The following is a 7,660-nucleotide window of genomic DNA, read 5'->3' as shown; positions in this document are numbered from 1 at the left end:
CTCTCTCTCTCTCTCTCTCTCTCTCTCTCTCTCTCTCTCTCTCTCTCTCTCTCTCTCTCTCTCTCTCTCTCTCTCTCTCTCTCTCTCTCTCTCTCTCTCTCTCTCTCTCTCTCTCTCTGTATATAAGTTAGTATATATATAACGTACCCATTCTTGGAGGGCTCCTGGCGGGCAAAGCAACTCATTTTTTAAATCATGCAACAAGAATTCGACTGAATTAATAGTGTGTAATTATTTATTTCATAGGTTGATTGCCGAAGCATAAAACTCGCACGTGCTCTTATTATATTCTTATTAGAACCCTTGACCTCTAAAATGGGTACCTAAGCTCAAAACAAAAAATCACAAGGAAGAAGATGATGTTATACATTTCCTTGGAACTTGGAAGAATTAAAAAAAAAATGTATTTTTAATTTAAATTAAAATGTTGATAACAAATCAAGATTAATTTTTTAATATTTGTTGAATCTTGATCTGTCCGTCAATCACATTGAAGGAATGAAGTGTACGACATGAGGTTTTTTGGCTTGATGGACTGAAATATTGTGGTCTTAGTAGGCACTGCCAGTCAACTAAGAGAATTTAATGCAAAAAGTAAATTTCATTTATGAATATTCAATGGTTTAATAATTAAACTTGATGGATTCTAGTGTCATTTGATCTCATAATTAGGGCGTGAAGAATTGGTCTACCTCATCTTCTTCCCATATTTGCTTACATGGATTGACTGAATTCCAAGTGTCGTTATGGTGAACGGAGCGGTTTCGGGATCCAAATCCTATGACAGGGCAGCATACCTCTAGGCCATCGGTGAGATGAAAGCAAAGTTTCATCCAAAGGGTGAGAAGAGGAAGAAGAAGGTTGTTGTCAAGAAGAGGAAAATACCTGACCTAGAGGATCAGGTGGGATTGTTTGACTCACTATGTGGCCGCCAATTGGAAGTTGCTCGAGCAGATGTTGAAGGTCGACCAGGCGAGTTGCTTGCCAAATTGTTGTCTTGCCTCCTACCGAGACATAAACCTTGCATATCGATTGGGTTGCATAGAGATTTGTTGGCACAACGGTGTCATTCGAGGTGCAAGGAGCTGTCGATGCTCCGCCACAGACCAAGGTGAAGGAGAAAGCTAATGAGGGTGTTGTGTCCTTCATAAAGTCCAAGTGGGATCGAATCATTGGTGCGAGGTATTTCTGTCTTGCTTATCTTGCTTTTATTGTTCTCTAAATTTATTTTTCTTTTCATTGTCCCTTGATACAACCCACCCAATTATAGAGATAACGGTTGCCGATCCTCTTTCGGTGGATAGTGGTACGGATCCAATTGCAGTGCAGGTGGTTGTGGATCAAGGACTGGTTTGAGGCGGCCACTTCCAGGCGAGAATGAAAAGACTAACTGTAGGGTGTTCTTAGCGAGGCCCACAGAAAAAGAACTGATGGATGTAGAAATTCTCCTCTAAAGCTGGTTCAATTCCATTAAATTTGAATTTTTTGGCCACGGGCACAACCTGTAATTAAAAAAAACAATCCAATCAAAATTCTAAACATATGTCTGTAAAATTTAATTGAAATAGTGGTGTTCTTACATAGTGTCAAAGAAATTTGGAGACAATATCCACTAGAGCTTGCATAACAACAAAAGAATAGTCGCATAAAGATTTTTTAATGAGTCAACTTTCAGAGTCCTTACGAACAACTCCTTGAAGAATGCATTGATTTGGATCAATGCATAAAGTACCATATTTGGCACCACACTGAATGCAGTTCTACTGTAAAAAGTATGAAAATTATGACTTTTCATACATAATATCTTATATGTTCTCAAGTCAATGCAACAACTCAAGTTTTGACACAGCCACAAAGAAACTTCAGAGAGTGCATCCATTCACATATTTTTCTTCGTTGATCCAATGTGTGAATGTATGTAGCTTTGGTATTTATTATTTTACATGCATTTGTTTATTAAAGTTCTACCATTCTCCTCTCGCAGTACTCCAATCTTACATTGACATTATCTTTTATTTTACCCTTAATGTCCAACACATTATTAAAGATATTATAATTAAAAAGTTCTTCTTGATATGTATAACATTGAGATTATGTCTAATCCAATTAGTCCTCAAGTATGGAAGATCCCATAAAATATTTCGCTTTATCAGTTAAGTGTAACTTCGAAATCAAGTAGATGATCTGATGTCAGTTATGGTCTCTCGGTGATCTTTGATATTTCATTAATTATCTATCATAAATTGACCCTCGTTATCTTCAAGGGAATGACTTAATTTTCAACTCTATTTTTTGAAGAAGACATTTCTATTCATTCTGAATGGGTGATTATAGGCTAGAAACATTGGATGACATTCAAATCACAATTTTTTTCTTTTATGATTTAAAGTAATAATTTGGATAGATCCATGCAGTAAGAACAAATCAATTTTTCAGTAGTACTCCAACCAGGTAGCATCCCATAAGCCGGAAAATCAAGAATTGTCCACAAAAAATTAGCTTTCTGCTGGAAATTTTGTTTCGTAACAATACTATTAATGAGCATGCCTGATTCCTGTATTATTTGAAGCTCGTATATCTGAAGTTGTAAATAGATATCAAAATTTTTCGTTGGGCTATGTGGGCTATGTAGACTTGGGATGATAAAGGTCAAAACTAAGAACAGTGCAGTCATAGAAATATTAGGGGGTAAAGTATATCATAATAATCACTGATCAACATGAATAGGGTGTTGCGACGTGAAGTATAGTGTGAACTCATCTTCATATAAGTCAAGCCTAATTTGTGTGGTTCAGATGCAAAGTCCATATAACTACGATCAAAGTTTCTCCAAGCTTCCCCATCTGATGGATAACTCAAAGAATTAGTATCAACATATCTGGTACTGTCTAATGTCAAGAGAGGGGCTATAACGTATCTATAGCTTTTTTTAAAACTACCCTCAACAAATACCCTCAAAGAATGGAATGGCAGGGAAAAAAACATTGCATCAATATCATCAATCCTCAAGAAATAACCTAAAAGAATCACTAACTTTGAATAGCATGGAGTCCATATGAACATAAAACGGGAAAAAAAAAATTCGATTGCTGTGAATATGCACTATTCGACTAAAGGTTGGGATGAGGAATTAAGAAGGGAACTGCCTTGATGCTTCAAACATATCACAGAAATAGTGGATCTATATTTTTATCAGAGTAGATCTAGGTTTTAGCCAACTCAACACTTCCAAACAACAACTGGATCGAGTGAAATTTCTTGCCAAAATCTCAGATCTCTCGGCGAAATAGGGGAAAGAAGGGACGAGGCGATTGAAGCAAGTGTTTTGTTACCTGCGGAGGAGCGACGGAGGCAAGATCGAACAAATGTGCGAAGGAAGGCATTGGGGAGGCATAACTTGATGAGGCACGAGCATGATCCCACTGAATATCAGGTTCATACTCACCTTATGAAGCCTAGTACTAATAATTGGGTTTAAATCCCTTGTAGTATAAATCCAACCTAACTTCTTCAAGTGTTGAGTACGTTTTGTTTTTTGTGACTTGCACAAGAGCAGCATAACTTACCTTCTAATAGGTAAATGAATAATTATAATGCCACTTGTACAAATTTCTCAACATCATTCAAGAACTCATCAATGATTTGTTTTCTTTCTTGATATATTTTAGTATGCATCAATGATCTTAAATTTTGAATATTCATCTGTAACATATATGTAGATTTATGGATTGGTACAATTAGATATCAGTCGTACATACATTTTGTAAATATATTGGATATCTAACACCTAAAATTCAATACTTATGTTCGAACCATGCACAATTTTTGTGTAGCACATATGTAATACCTAAACTTCAAACTTAGCATAGAAACCTCACAAATCTTTTGTATTACACATCTAACACTTAAACGTCATCAATCACATTGAAGGAATGAAGTGTACGACATGAGGTTTTTTGGCTTGATGGACTGAAATATTGTGGTCTTAGTAGGCACTGCCAGTCAACTAAGAGAATTTAATGCAAAAAGTAAATTTCATTTATGAATATTCAATGGCTTAATAATTAAACTTGATGGATTCTGGTGTCATTTGATCTCATAATTAGGGTGTGAAGAATTGGTATCCCTCATCTTCTTCCCATATTTGTTTACATGGATTGACTGAATTCCAAGTGTCGTTATGGTGAACGGAGCGGTTTCGGGATCCAAATCCTATGACAGGGCAGCATACCTCTAGGCCATCGGTGAGATGAAAGCAAAGTTTCATCCAAAGGGTGAGAAGAGGAAGAAGAAGGTTGTTGTCAAGAAGAGGAAAATACCTGACCTAGAGGATCAGGTGGGATTGTTTGACTCACTATGTGGCCGCCAATTGGAAGTTGCTCGAGCAGATGTTGAAGGTCGACCAGGCGAGTTGCTTGCCAAATTGTTGTCTTGCCTCCTACCGAGACATAAACCTTGCATATCGATTGGGTTGCATAGAGATTTGTTGGCACAGCGGTGTCGTTCGAGGTGCAAGGAACTGTTGATGCTCCGCCACAGACTAAGGTGAAGGAGAAAGCTAATGAGGGTGATGTTGGGTGTTGTGTCCTTCATAAAGTCCAAGTGGGATCGAATCATTGGTGCGAGGTATTTCTGTCTTGCTTATCTTGCTTTTATTGTTCTCTAAATTTATTTTTCTTTTCATTGTCCCTTGATACAACCCACCCAATTATAGAGATAACGGTTGCCGATACGGTTGTCGATCCTCTTTCGGTGGATAGTGGTACGGATCCAATTGCGGTGCAAGTGGTTGTGGATCAAGGATTGGTTTAAGGCGACCACGTCCAAGCGAGAATGAAATGACTAACTGTAGGGTGTTCTTAGTGAGGCCCATGGAAAAACAACTGATGGATGTAGAAATCCTCAGGGTCTTTGACACATCATCTGCATGAGATGGAGGACTCTAGAGGCATCAAGAAGGTGTATCTCTCGATTGGATACATTCATCTGTAATACACTAGACCCCAAGTATAATCTCATAGCATAGATATGTGGGCAGATGCTCCATAGTGTCAAAGAAATTTGGAGACAATATCCACTAGAGCGTGCATAACAACAAAAGAATAGTCGCATCAAGATTTTTTAATGAGTCAACTTTTAGAGTCCTTACGAACAACTCCTTAAAGAATGCATTGATTTGGATCAATGCATAAAGTACCATATTTGGCACCACACTGAATGCAGTTCTACTGTAAAAAGTATGAAAATTATGACTTTTCATACATAATATCTTATATGTTCTCAAGTCAATGCAACAACTCAAGTTTTGACACAGCCACAAAGAAACTTCAGAGAGTGCATCCATTCACATATTTTTCTTCGTTGATCCAATGTGTGATTGTATGTAACTTTGGTATTTATTATTTTGCATTTGTTTATTAAAGTTCTACCATCCTCCTCTTGTAGTACTCCAATCTTACATTGACATTATCTTTTATTTTACCCTTAATGTCCAACACATTATTAAAGATAATATATATAAAAAAAAATCTTCTTGATATGTATAACATTGAGATTATGTCTAATCCAATTAGTCCTCAAGTATGGAAGATCCCATAAAATATTTCGCTTTATCAGTTAAGTGTAACTTCGAAATCAAGTAGATGATCTAATGTCAGTTCTGGTCTCTCGGTGATCTTTGATATTTCATTAATTATCTATCATAAATCGACCCTCGTTATCTTCAAGGGAATGACTTAATTTTCAACTCTATTTTTTGAAGAAGACATTTCTATTCATTATGAATGGGTGATTATAGGCTAGAAACATTGGATGACAATCAAATCACAAATTTTTTCTTTTATGATTTAAAGTAATAATTGGATAGATCCATGCAGTAAGAGCAAATCAATTTTTCAGTAGTACTCCAACCAGGTAGCATCCCATAAGCCGGAAAATCAAGAATTGTCCACAAAAAATTAGCTTTCTGCTGGAAATTTTGTTTCGTAACAATACTATTAATGAGCATGCCTGATTCCTGTATTATTTGAAGCTCGTATATCTGAAGTTGTAAATAGATATCAAAATTTTTCGTTGGGCTATGTAGACTTGGGATGATAAAGGTCAAAACTAAGAACAATGCAGTCATAGAAATATTAGGGGGTAAAGTATATAAAATAATAATCACTTATCAACATGAATAGGGTGTTGCGACGTGAAGTATGGTGCCAACTCATCTTCATATAAGTCAAGCCTAGTTTGTGTGGCTCAGATGCAAAGTCCATATAACTACGATCGAAGTTTCTCCAAGCTTCCCCATCTGATGGATAACTCAAAGAATTAGTATCAACATATCTGGTACTGTCTAATGTCAAGAGAGGGGCTATACATATGTAAGTGAATAGTCTCTAAAGACAAGGTATGAGTGACAAGTAGAAGAGATGAATGTATGGGATATTTTGCTAATTATTACTCTTTCGCCCTCTTGGTTTGAATCTCTCAACACCATAAAATCTATATTTAGTCTCTATTACATCAGCCTTATAATATAGCATGCAACCATTAACACAACAATCTAACTTCTCAGATATTAACCCTAACTATGATACTAATATTTTAATTTTATAAAGGTCATTCAAAACTAAATTTTCTTTAGGGTTTGTCTCCTTTGGCAAAGCTCCTTGACTGAAGCATTCTTCTAGCTTGTTAAAATCTGTTTTGATTCAACATTCTTAGCAACACTAACAATGTCCTTTGCATAGTGCAACATTCCCACAAAGGTTAGTGTGTAACATTTAGTAGATCATATAATTCTTGTGTTTCATTGTTTAGTTTTTGATCTCCATCACGAACACTCCCAACAAAACGAGTCCTTCAAGCATCATAAATCATTTCTTCGTATGTGACAGAATTGTATCCATTGGGGAGGCATAACTTGATGAGGCACGAGCATGATCCCACTGAATATCAGGTTCATACTCACCTTATGAAGCCTAGTACTAATAATTGGGTTTAAATCCCTTGTAGTATAAATCCAACCTAACTTCTTCAAGTGTTGAGTACGTTTTGTTTTTTGTGACTTGCACAAGAGCAGCATAACTTACCTTCTAATAGGTAAATGAATAATTATAATGCCACTTGTACAAATTTCTCAACATCATTCAAGAACTCATCAATGATTTGTTTTCTTTCTTGATATATTTTAGTATGCATCAATGATCTTAAATTTTGAATATTCATCTGTAACATATATGTAGATTTATGGATTGGTACAATTAGATATCAGTCGTACATACATTTTGTAAATATATTGGATATCTAACACCCAAAATTCAATACTTATGTTCGAACCACGCACAATTTTTTGTGTATCACATATGTAATATCTAAACTTCAAACTTAGCATAGAAACCACACAAATCACATCTAACACTTAAATGTCACAGTTGATTTTGAAATTCTTCACAAAGATGGCCAAAGGGCATCCACGGAACACCCTTTTGATCATTTGAGAAGGCTTTTTGTCCAAAGAGAGCTGCCCATCAAATTACAGTAATACATCCTCTGCTTGATGGCCCAAGTTCACTCTAACAACAGAAGGTCTCTACTCAGGATTCCATTGGCTTAAGTTTTATTAAATTCAATTTTACTTTGTATTATATATATATATATATACAACTGA

Source organism: Phalaenopsis equestris, unplaced genomic scaffold (assembly GCF_001263595.1).
Source record: "Phalaenopsis equestris unplaced genomic scaffold, ASM126359v1 Scaffold000197, whole genome shotgun sequence".
Taxonomy (NCBI): domain Eukaryota; kingdom Viridiplantae; phylum Streptophyta; class Magnoliopsida; order Asparagales; family Orchidaceae; genus Phalaenopsis; species Phalaenopsis equestris.
This window is presented reverse-complemented; position numbering follows the sequence as displayed.